This window comes from Macrotis lagotis, chromosome 1 (genome assembly GCF_037893015.1).
Source record: "Macrotis lagotis isolate mMagLag1 chromosome 1, bilby.v1.9.chrom.fasta, whole genome shotgun sequence".
Classification (NCBI taxonomy): Eukaryota; Metazoa; Chordata; class Mammalia; order Peramelemorphia; family Peramelidae; genus Macrotis; species Macrotis lagotis.
The window spans coordinates 439,340,776-439,354,477 of record NC_133658.1 but is presented as its reverse complement, the minus strand read 5'-3'; positions in this window follow the sequence as shown (position 1 = coordinate 439,354,477).

Sequence of the window (13,702 nt, the reverse complement as noted above, 5' to 3'; positions counted from 1 at the left end):
GATCAACAGCGGTTACTGCTCAGCTCTTTCCACAGCACAGTGAACCACCTCTGACCCTTGACCTCTTTAGCACCTATCAATATATTAGTGGATTCCAGGAAGAGAGATAGACAGACAGAGAAGCAGATGCAACCAGAGACAGAGACAGAGACAGAGATATAAAAGCAGAGAGAGAAAGAGAAGAAAACCTTACTACACATACCCAAAAAAATTGAATAAGAAATATAGGAAGTTTATAGAAACTATAAGTGAAAGTGATAAAACTGACAAGTTAGAGGAAATTGGTGAATATTTGCAAAATATAAAAGACAGCTAAACAGAAGAAATAGATGATTGAAATAATGTTATTTGAAAAATTTTATCTTGCTTTCTACTTCTTTTTTACCATGGTTTTCCATGTAAACCTCTCCCTTGTTTTTAAGAACCATTAAATATGACAAATAATATTATTTAAAAGAGGAAAAAACAAGTCAAATCGTACATTGAGTTAACCACAAAATATGTGTAGTGTGTAATACCACTTTCTGAAATGGATAAGTTGAGGTATCTCTTCATTTTAGGCCAAGTTGATATTTGTAATTGTGTTATTCACTTTTGATTTATTAGTGGGTCATTTTCTTTACATATAAATCTTTGTAGTTACTATATATTTTTTTAAAGAAATATTTTATTTATTTTGAGTTTTACAATTTTCCCCCATCCTTGCTTCTCTCCCCTCACCCCCCCAACAATAGGCATTCTGTTAGTGTTTACATTGGTTCCATGTTATACATTGATCTCAGTTGAATGTAATGCCAAAGAAATCATATCCATAAGGAAGAAAATTAAAGTATGAGATAATAAAATTACATAATAATGAGATGAATTTTTTTCTAATTTGACAGTAATCTTTGGTCTTTGTTCAAATTCTATTGTTTCTCTGAATACAGAAGATTTTCTCCATGGCAGATAGCTCAAAATTGTCCCTGATTGTTTTACTGAAGGGATGAACAAGTCTATCAAGGTTGATCATCAGCTCCATGTTGTTGTTAGGGTGTACAATGTTTTTCTGGTTCTGCTCATCTCACTCAACATCAGTTCATGCAAATCTTTCCAGGCTTCCCTGAATTCCCATCCCTCCTGGCTTCTAATACAACAATAGTGTTCCATGGCATACATATACCACAGTTTGCTAAGCCATTACCCAATTGAAGGACATTCACTTAATTTCCAATTTTTTGCCATCACAAACAGGGCTGCTATAAATATTTTTGTACAAGTGATGTTTTTACCCATCTTTGTCACCTCTTCAGAGTAGCGGTATTGCTGGATCAAAGAGTATGCAGATTTTTGTTGCCCTTTGGACATAATCCCACATTGCTCTCCAGAAAGGTTGGATGAGTTCACAACTCCAGCAAGAATTTATTAGTGTCCCAGATTTCCCACATCTCTTCCAACATTGATCATTGTCCTTTCTGGTCATGTTGGCCAGTCTGAGAAGTGTGAAGTGGTATCTCAGAGATGCTTTAATTTGCATTTATCTAATAAATAATGATTTGAATCAATTTTTCATATCACTATGGATTACTTTGATTTCCTCAGCTGTAAATTGCCTTTGCATATATCTATTGTCCATTTGTAATTGGGGAATGGCTTGTTTTTTTTTGAAAATTTGACTCAGTTCTCTCTATATTTTAGAAATGAGTCCTTTGTCAGAAATACTAGTTGTTTCCCAATTTACTACATTTCTTTTGATCTTGGTTACAGTGGTTTTTGACTGTGCAAAAGCTTTTAAGTTTAATGTAGTCAAAATTCTCTAGTTTGTTTTGAATGATGTTCTCTATCTCTTCCTTGGTCATAAACTGTTTCCCTTTCCATAGATCGGACAGGTAAACTACTCCTTGATCTTCTGGTTTGCTTATAATATTGTTTTTTATGTCCAAATCCTGTATCCATTTGGAACTTATCTTGGCATAAGGGTGTGAGGTATTGCTCTAATGTAAGTTTCTTCCGTACTAACTTCCAGTTTTCCCAGCAGTTTTTATCAAAGAGAGGAGGCTGTTTGGATTTATCAAACAGCAGATTACTATAATCATTTCCTGTTATTGTACCTAGTCTATTTCACTGATCCAAGACTCTATTTCTTAGCCAATACCAGAAAGTTTTGAGGACCGATTCTTTATAATATAATTTTATATCTGGCAAGGCTAAACCACCTTTTTTCTGCACTTTTTTCCACTGAATCCCTGGAAATTCTTGACTTTCTATTTCTCCATATAAATTTACTTATAACTTTTTCTAAACCATTAAAGTAATTTTGGGGGGGGCTTTTGATTGGTAGGGCACTAAACAAGTAGTTTAGTTTTGGTAGAATTGTCATTTTTATTATATTAGCTCTACCTATCCATGAACAGTTGATGTTTGCCCAGGTATTTAAATCTGATTTTATTTGTATGAGAAGGGTTTTGTAATTGTTTTCAAAATTTTTTTTCAGTCTGCCTTGGCAGGTAGACTCCCAAGTATTTTATTTTGTTTGAGGTTACTTTGAATGGGATTTCTCTTTCTAGTTCTTTCTGCTGTATCTTGCTAGTCACATGTAAACATGTTGAAGATTTATGAGGCTTTATTTTATATCCCACTACTTTGCTAAAATTGCTAATTATTTCTAGTAATTTTTAGATGACTTTTTGGGATTCTCTAGGTATACCATCATGTCATCTGCAAAGAGTGAGAGTTTTGTCGCCTGCTTCCCTGGAAATTTCAATTTCTTTTTCTTCTCTTATTGCTGAGGCTATCATTTCTAATAGGATATTGAATAATAGTGGTGAAAATGGGCATTCTTGTTTCACCCCTGATTTTACTGAGAATGCCTCAAGCCTATCCCCATTGAATATAATGCTTGTTGATGGTATCAGATAGACACTGCTTATTATTATAGGGAACAAACCATTTATTCCCACACTCTTTAGTGTTTTTAGTAGGAATGGATGCTGTTTGTTTTTTATCAAAAGCTATTTCAGCATCTATTGATATGATCATATGATTTCTGATAAGTATACTATTGATATAATTAAGCATACTAACATTTTCCCTAATATTGAACTAACCCTGCATTCCTGGGATAAATCCTACTTGATCATAATGTATTATCCTATCGATAACTTATTGTAAATTGCTTTGTTAAGATTTTATTTAAGATTTTTGCATCTGTATTCATCAGGGAGATGGGCCTATAATTTTCTTTCTCTATTTTAACTCTTCCTGGTTTAGGTATCAACACCATATTGGTGTCATAGAAAGAGTTAGGCAGAGTTCCATCTTGCCCTATTTTTCCAAACAGTTTGTATAGAATTGGAACCAATTGTTTCTTAAATGTTTGATAAAATTCACTTGTGAATCCATCTGGCCCTGGAGATTTTTTTCTTAGGGAGTTCAATAATAGCTTGTTGAATTTCTTTTTCTGAGATAGGGTTATTTAAGTTTTTAATTTCCTCTTCATTTAATCTGGGCAACTTATATTTCTGTAAATATTGATCCATTACACTTAGATTGTCAAATGTATTGGCATAGAGTTGGGGAAAATAATTTTGAATTATTACTTTAATTTCTTCCTCATTGGTGGTGAGTTCACCTTTTTCATTTATGATACTAGCAGTTTGCTTCTCTTCTTTCTTTTTTTTAATCAAATTGACCAGAGGTCTATCAATTTTGTTGTTTTTTTCATAAAACCAGCTCTTGGTTTTATTTATTAGTTCAATAGTTTTCTTGCTTTCAATTTGATTAATTTCTCATTTAATTTTTAGAATTTCTAATTTGGTATTTAATTGGGGGGTTAATTTGTTCTTTTTCTAATTTTTTTAGCTGTATTGATTTCTTCTTTCTCTAATTTATTCATTTAAGCATTTAAAGATATAAGGTATCCCCTGACAACTGCCTTGGCTGTATCCCATAGGTTTGGACATGTTGTATCATTATTGTCATTATCTAGGATGACATAATTAAATCTTTCTATAATTTGGTGCTTTATCCACTCATTCTTTAAAATGAGGTTATTTAGTTTCCAATTAGTTCTGGGTCCATATCTTCCTGGCTCAGTATTGCATATGATTTTTATTGCATTATGATCTGAGAATGATGTATTTACTATTTCTGCCTTTCTGCAATCAATCATTAGGTTTTTATGGCCTAGTACATGGTAAGCATCATGTACTGCAGAAAAGAAAGTGTATGCCTTTCTATCCCTATTCAATTTCCTCCATAGATCTATCATATCTAGATTTTTTAACAATCTATTCTTGTTTATTTTTAAGATTCGATTTATCTAAATCTGAGAGCAGAAGGTTGAGTTCTCCCACTAGTAGAGTTTTGTTGTCTATGTCTTTCCATAGCTCTTTGAACTTCTATGAGAATTTGGATGCTGTCCCACTGGGTGTGCACATATTTAGTATTGAAATTAATTTATTGTCTATGGTACTTTTTAGAAGGATATAGTTTCCTTCCTTATGTCTTTTAATGCTCTCTATTTTTGCAACTGCTTTGTCTGAGATAAGGATTGTAACCCCTGCTTTTTTCACTTCAGTTGATGCAAAATATATTTTGCTCCAACCTTTTACCTTTACTCTATATGTATCTCCCTGCTTCAAATGAGTTTCTTGTAAGCATCATATTGTAGGATTCTGGTTTTTAATCCACTCTGTTATTGGCTTACCTTTTAAGGGAGAGTTCATCCCATTCACATTCAAAGTTAATAACTACTCATTTTGCCCTCCATGTTATTTTTCTTCTGTTTGTATTTTTTCCCTTTCTTCCCTTTATCCATATTCCCCATTGTTTAGTTTCTGAATGCCACCTTCAGTGTTTTTTCCTTCTTAAATTGAACCCTTCCCCTTTTCCCTCCCTTTCCCTTTTTCCTTTCTTTCCTTCCTTCTATTAGTTCTCCCTTTCCCCCTTTTAATGCTTGAAAGGTAAGATAAGTTTCTTTAACTTGATTAAGTGTGTCTAAATTAATCTCTTTCTGTTGAGTGAGCTCTGCTGCCCTGAGGGGGTGGTAGTGGGGGTGGGGCAATTGTTTATAGTTTTGTTCTGGGCAAAGGACTCTGCTGAAAGTATGGAGCTCAGGTCCCTGGCCCAGCTGGTTATTCTCCAGACATGCTCTGAGATTCTATGCTGGAACTCATCCTCCCATAGCTCCTCTCCTCTCCACCAAAGACTCTGCAGGTAAAGTTGGATCTTGCACCTTCCACTCATCTAAGTCTCTATGGCTGAGGCTGGCCCTCTGGTTTCCCCCAGCTACTGTCTACACCTTGATCCTCTACTCTCATTTCCCAGTTCACCCATGGTCCCCTGAAACAGACCTTCTTGGTAGGTATTCTTCTAGCTTCTCTTTCTGGGTGTTGCTGATAGAATTTCTATTAAGAGATTTCTCTCATGTTATTTCTGAGGAGAAAGAGTGCACCATCCCAGTGTCTGCCTTCTCTCCGCCATCTTGACTAGAGTTACTGTATATATATATTTGCACATGGTCATCTTTGTTTACTTCACTCTACATCAGTTCCTATAGAACTTTCTATGATATTTTAATTTATGACACATAATGTTTCATACAGTTAAGTAATGTTTATGAACCACAATTCATTTAGCCATTTCCCATTTCATGAGCATCTACTTTGCTTCCACTTCTTAACTATCACAAAAAATAGTTTTACAATTATTTTGGAGTATTTGGAGATAATTTTCTTTTCTTGATTTCTTGATGAATAAGCCCAGTAATGGTTAAAATTGTATGAACATTTTAGTCACTTTACCTGAATCATTCCAAACTGTTTTCTAAAATTATCATTCTGAACATCCACTAACAATATATTATTGTGCCTATTTTTCCTACAATCTTTTTAACAGTGATTATTTCCAGTTTTTCTCACTTTACAAGTTTGTACAGTGGGGGATAAAACCTCAGAATAGCCCTGTTTTGCAATACTTTTGCTAGCAGCAATGTGTTTTGAATATAAAAGACTCCGTCTTGCATATAGTCAATATTTTTGACTTGAATATGTTTAGTTGGTGCAAAGTTTTTGGTTTTTTTGGCAAGGCTGGAGAAAAAAGGATTTAATTTTAGATAGACAAAAAAGGAAAGGAAAAAGCACTTTATTGGAACATTATGAAAAATATGATACTTGTCAAGAAGCAGAGATAAGCAAGATAATTTGAAAAGTAATACATAGTAGTGATTATATACATATTAAAAGGATGGAAAAGAGATGTAAAATCATGCAAAATCATTTTTTACTTTTTCTATATTGCATGTATTCATATATACACATGCATCTGAATATACATATACTAATACATAGTTATATACAGATATGTATATAAGGATATATATATTTATTTAATGTATGTGTTTACTCCTCAGATATCATCAAAATAAGTCACAAATATTTTCTTCTATGTTGTCATTGTGGATTATTTTATGCAAGATGAAATGGTGAGTGCTCAGGAGCCATAATACTGAGTTGTAGAACTCCCATACCAGGGTTATCCTTAAACCTCTGAAAGATCAACTTGTGAATTGTAACTGCGGAATAAGTGACCCTTTCTGGTGGTCCCCCAAATCTGCATTCTATACTTTTATCAAACTTTTGGGAAGCAGATATTATGTTTCATAATTTACCATCATGTTTAGTAATATTTACACTGAGCTAAATTCCCAATTTTATCAATATTGTCTTCTTTCTATTGTCTTCACTATATAAATTGTTTTGCTTCATAATACTTCACTCTGCAATCATTACATTAAATTATGTTTATACTAAACCATGTTCATACATTTATACCACTCCATGTTCACTCAGTTTATGAGCTACTCAGATTCCCAGTTTTGACACTTAGAAATAAATCTCTGCTGAGAACAATTCTTCCCTTAATCTACCCTCCATTAATTTTTTGCTTTTTGCTTTTCTCTCTTTCTTTTTATATTCATCTTGAAATAGATGGATTTAGTCAGAAAAATCCGAGTTTAGGCATACACTAGCTTTGTGACCATTGAACAAATCACCCCTATTTACCTCATCTAAAAAATTAGCTGTAAAAGAAAATGTCCAACCATATCTTTATCTTTTCTAAGAAAATTCCAAAGGAGAACATGGAAAAGTGGACACAAATAAAAATGAACTTTCTTTCTTCAATTGGATAGTATTGGTAAGACTGAAGAATAGGTGCCAGTGTCTCCCTCCTATCAGGTGGATTTTTTAAGCATAAGTATTTACTTGTGTACCCTGATTATGTGACATAATTTTCTGTAACCTTTCTTCCTTTGTTCCCTTATGTAATATTCTTCTTCTCCCTCTGTTCTTCTCTAAGGATTATTAAGACATAAAAGGACCAGGACCAGTCTTACCTTCTCTCTAATTAGACTTTCTCCATAGGGACACAATATCCTCATATATGAAAGTAGGTAGTTTATTCTTGTTTAGTCTTTATGATCCTGTTTATAATAAAAGGAAAAGGGAAGTCAGGAGAGAGAGGATGATAGTAGGTGTTTATACAGTGATTATTATGTTACAGGAGCTCTGTTAAGTGCTTTTTGCAAATATAAACTCATTTTATCTTAACAATGATCCTATCTCATACAGGCCATTTTATAGTTGAGGCCACCAAAGCAAACAGAGGTTAAGTGATTTGTATTACCAAATATTACAAGTATTACAAAGCTGCTGTCTGAGGCCAATTTTTGAACTCAGGTTTGCCTAATTTCAGGACCACTTTATGTTTTTTTTGTTGCTGACATTTAATTTTTCAAATATATGTTACAAAAGTTTTTCAACATTCATTTATATGCATATGTTTATTTTTACGTTACAAAATTTTCTTCCACCCTCCCTTCCCCCTTCACAAGCCCCACAGTGGTGAGCAGTCAGATGAATATTGCATATACATACTTGTGTTATACATGGTTAGAGATTAGTCATTTCAGTGTGAGTAATTATGATTAAGGGAAAGGATATATGAGATAATTTTTAAAAAGGGAATGCAGTGTTCATCAGATTCTGAAGGGTATTTTGTTCTGTTTTGTTTCCTTTTGTTCTTCTTCCTCTGGATGGGGATAGCATTATCCATAGCTGGTCTAATGGGGCTGTCCTAGCTCTCTGAACTGCTGAGAGGAGCTACATGCATCAGGGTTGGTCATCTCATTATGTTCTTTTTAATGTGTACATTGTTCTGTTGGTTCTTCTCCCTTGGGTCAGCATCAGATTCTGTAATTCATGGGTTTCTTATAGAACAATATTATTATATAACATTCATATAGCATAGCTAGTTCATCCAGTCCCCAGTTGAAGGGCAACAAATCAATTTCCAATTCTTTGCCACTATAAAGAGTAGCTGTGTATATTTTGGAACATGTGGGACTTTTCCCATTTTTTTATGATTTCTTCTGTATATAGTCCTAGAATTGGTATTGCTGGGTCAAAGTGCATGAGCAGTTTTATTGCTCTTTGGACATAATTCCATATTACGCTCCAGAAATGTTGGATCATTTCACAACTCTACCAGTAAAGTATCAATGTCCCAACTCTTCCATAACCTTGCCAACATCGATCATTTCTCTTTGTCACCTTAGCCAATCTGATAAGTGTGAAGTGAAAACTCATTGTTATTTTAATTTGCATTTCTCTAATCAATAATCATTTGGAGCACTTTTTCATATGATTAAAAATATAGCTTTAATTTCTTCATTTAAAAACTGACTATCCATATCATTTGACCACTTATCAATTAGGGAAAGACTTGTAATATTATAAATTTGATATAGTTCTCTATTTTAGAAATGAGACCTTTATCAGACTACCTAGTTGTAAAGATTGTTTCCCAGCTTTTCTTCTAATTTTGGCTGCATTGATTTCAATAATGTAAATCTTCTTAGTACGAATTTTAATTTAATATAATCAAAATCATTCTTTTTCAGTTTATGATGTACTCTGTTTCTTGCTTGGTCATAAAAATTATCCCTTTTCCATAGAACTGATAAATAATTTCTTGATTTATTAATTTACCTGTTTATGTCTGAATCCTGTATCCATTTTGACTTAATTTTGTTTTATGGTATGAGATGTGTGTCTTTGCCTAGTTTTTATTATACTATTTTCCAGTTTGGGTGCATGTGTTTATTTTTAAGTCACAAAACTGGAAGAGCACTGGCTCTGGAGTCAGGAGGACCTGAGTTCAAATCCAACCTCAAACACCTAATAAGTGCCTAACTGTATGACCTTGGGCAAGTCTAACCCCATTGTCTTAAATAAAATAAAAAATAAAAACAGGAGTCTGTTTTACAGTTTTCCCAACAATTTTCATCAAACAGTGAGTTCTTATGCCAAAAGCTAATGACTTTGGGTTTGCCAAAGAATAGGTTGCTGAAGTCATTTACTACTGTTTCTTTTGAACCTATCTTAATCCACTGATCAATTGTTCTGTTTCACAACCAGAACCAGGCAGTTTTGATGACTGAAACTTTATAGTGCTGTTTTGGATCTGGTAAAATTAGGCTACCTTCCTTAACATTTTATTTCATAAATTTCTTTGATATTCTTGACCTTTTGCTGCTCCAGATGAATTTTGTTACCATTTTTTTCTAGCTAGGTAACATAATTATTTGGTAGTTTGATTGGTAAGGCACTGAATAAATAATTTGATTTGGGTAAAATTGTCATTTTTCTTATCTTACCTCAACCTAACTATGAGCAACTGACATTTTTCTAATTTTTTTTACATCTGACTATATTTGGCTATCGCTTTATAATTGTATTCATACAGTTTCTGGGATTGCCTTACAGTTTCTCATGCAGTTTCTTACAGTTTGTTCTCATGGTGTCTCATACAGGTTTTAGGAGGTAGATTTGCAAGTATTTAATGTGTCTATATATTTAATGTGTCTATTTTAAATGGAATTTCTCTTTTTATCTCTTGCTCTTGGGCTTTGTTTTTCATTTATAGAAATGTTTATGATTTATGTTGATTTATTTTATTTCCTACTACTTTGCTGAATCTGTGAATTGTTTAATTTTTCATTCATGCTTGCATTTTTGTTATTCTTAATTCCTCTATTGAACTTCAATATTTCTACATGTCTCTGGCTTTTTATTGATCAATAGCATCCTTGGGATAAAACCTAGTAGTAGAATCTCATTTTGTGTTTTGCTAAATAATTGTTTCAGTGATATCTGTCTCTATTGACTTTTATAGGGTTTTCTTGGCAGAGTTACTGGAGAGGTTTGCTATTTCTTACTTAGTTCATTCTGCAAATGAGAAATTAAAGCAAAGAAACCCAAGTAATCTGCCCAACACACAGCTAGCAATTATGTGAGACAGAATTTGAACTCAAAAAGATCAGTTTTTTTAATTCTAAGCCCACTATTCCAGCTAATTACTCCAATGTACTTTTAGCTATGTTAGTAGCCATGTATTTTTATTTTTGTTACATATTCAGAACTCCATCAAAATGCACATGTATTAATTCATGGACCATTTCCATATTCTAACATCTTAGCTAAAGCTCAGAGGTATTTTGATTGACATTTCTCTTATTTTTATCAAGTTAGAACTTTCTTTCATATCCCAAGTAAACTACTGATCATTAGAAAATTCCATAAATGGCAAAATATTTATAGGAGCATGCAACAAAGGAATTGAAAACCTAGTAGGTAACTTTCAAATGGGGAAGAAGTAGAAGAGTAATTATACTGTGATACAAATCTTAAGGAACAATGTAAGAAAAAATAAATGTAATGAAGACAGAGAAATATGGAAAGATTTGCATGAGAAAATAAAGAGTGAAATATACATGATCAAGAAAATAATAAACATAATTCCTATAGCAATGTAAATGTGAAAACAATGCACATAAAACAATAAAAAATTAATTTTAGAAAAGTACAAAGAACAAGCATGGTCCCAAGAAACACATCTTACCCCAAAGCCCTGAAGAAGTGGAAGCTTTATGAGTGTGATACATCACATATACTTTCAGATTTATTTCCTATATTGATTATCTGTGTTGATTTTTTTTAAATATATATTTTTTTGAATAATGGTTCTATGATTATTGGAAGTAAAGAGTTACTAGGAGAAATTCTAAAGAACAAACATGACAATTTAAGTTCATTTTTTAAGAAAGACAAATGTGACCACTTACTTCCCTCCATGTCTTTCCTTGGTGTTAGCTATGAAATAAGAAGAATCTATATTCTCTTGAATTCTTTTAGGATACCGGAGAAAGGTTCTACCTATGAATTTCACATCTTTCAGAGACTTGAACTTGCCCTGTATATTTTGCTTTCTCAGGTTAATTAAAACCTTTATTTTTATTACATTGTTTCTGCTATGTGACTGACTACTTTGTGCCAATAAGAAATTGTACTCTTGTAAAACAGAATTTTTTTTTTTTAATTATCTCCATGAAATATGTTGGAATGGTTGTCTGTTAAATAAGTATTAGGTATTACCCCAGGTCTAAACTGTACAAGAATATGTCTCTGGAATTTGTATCAGTCTTTACAGCAAGCCTATATTTGTTTATTTGTGTGTTTCTTTCCCTCATTGTGTGTCTCTGACATTTTTATCTGTCCATTTTTAACCTTCTCCAGAACTGTTGAACCATCACAGCTGCAGGGGAAATGAATTAACCAACAAAGTGGTTGCAACGTTTTTTTCTGTGTCTTCTCTCTGTAGATCTGTAATGTGTTTAACAAATAAAGGAATTGCATGATCTGTGTGATTTATTATGCTCTCTAGGTTCAAATAACTTAAAGGAAAAGTGGTTATAAGGTGGCGGATTTTATTTTTGTAGAATATGTATATCTGTAAAGTTAAGAAAATATTTTTTTCATTTCCAGAATGTGTGAATAAAATAAGAAAACATTTGTTCTATTTAATCTTGGCTTGTGTATCAATGACAAATTACATTGGAATTTTATTGGATGTATTTTGTTATCTTGATTTATTTATCTTAAATTAAATATATATATATATATATATATATATATATATATCTTTATGTATCTCCTTATCAGTAACTAGCTGTTCTGAACAATTTGTAAACATCCATTGTTTTATTAAGTGTGTCTACTTGACTTAGTCAAATCACATTTTAAATTTCTCAGTTATCTGTTTTTAAGGTTAATTTAAAAGCTATTAATTTCTTTTCTATCTGTATTTGGCCATTTAGTGTAAGAAAAGTAAAAAAATTAATGTTAAGGTGGATGAATGTGGGTATGTTACTCATATGACTCACAGAAAGGCTTTTTTGGCAATTTAAATTTAATTGAAATGAATTCAAATTTAAAAAATAAAATGACATGTCGCTGATATTTTAGACAATATTAATATATATGCATATATATGTAACACAACTAATCTGGAACTAACTGCAAGTTTTATTCCGTGTGATCAAAGTCTCTTCAAATCCCAAAACTTTTATCAATTTCTTTCCAAAAAAATCAAGAAAAAATAAGATTTAGTTAATTGCAGAGTATTCATAAACAATATGCAAAAATATATACATTATGAATTTGTACAAGGAAATAAAGACTATTTCATTATACAACTAACCAAAAAAAGAAGAAAAATGAAACTTTCTGGGAGAATCTCATTTCTGATAATGGATACAAAAATATTACAAATGATTTGTAGATGGAAGGGATGACCTCCCCTATAAGGACTGCTAATAAGTAGATCAAACAACAAACTGATTTAAAGACATTAACCTTCACTGTACTTTTTCTTTTGTGTGGATACTTTAGAAAATTAAATTATCATTTTAAATCTAATACTAGTATTCATGGAAAAAGTAAAAAATACTTTTTGAAAATATTTGTGAACTAGATTTAACTTTCCAAGCAAAGTTCACAATATTCTATAAAAATACTTGCTGTAAAAACCAATACAATTTTCAGAGACAGATTCTTATATAACATAAGTACCTTATCCTGGGTAAGTACTTTATGCTTAGTTAGAGAAGACACAGAAGAGAAACGGTGATGTGAGGAATAGTTTTAGAGATCAATGTGAATGAAATAAAACTCAAATTGATGCATAAAATAAGCTGGGAAAAACCTGAGACTGGTTTAGCAGGAGTTTTAACATGTGTAGTATGTATTGTAAAGAATATGAATATTCCTGAGATTAAAGAAATATTAACACTGGCAACATCAACATAAAAAGAATCAAATCTGTTCTCTTTTACTTCTTAATTCTTTATTTTATTTTATTTTTCAAATAATATGCAAAGATAGTTTTCAATATTCATTCTTTTACAAGCTTTTAAGTTTTGCATTGTTCTACCCTTCCATCCTTCATGGCATTGACCAATCTGATACAAGTTGTATGGGTAGAATTGTGTTTAACATATTCCAGATGAGATCATATTGTGAAAGAAAAATTAGGACTAAAAATAAAATCAAAATACATGAAAAAATTTCCTGACAAAGAAAGGAAAAATGATAAGTTTTACAAAGTGAACATAGAATGCTTTGTTCTGATTTCAAATTTTATAGGTTTTTTCCCCTCTGGATATGGATGTCATTTTCCATAACAGGTCTCTGGGGATTGTCTTGGTGCACTGAACAGCTGAGAGGATCCTCATTCATCATAATTGATCAAATTAAAGTGTTAATGTGGACAATGTTTTCTTGGTTCTTCTCATTTTACTCAGCATCAATTCATGCATCTGCCC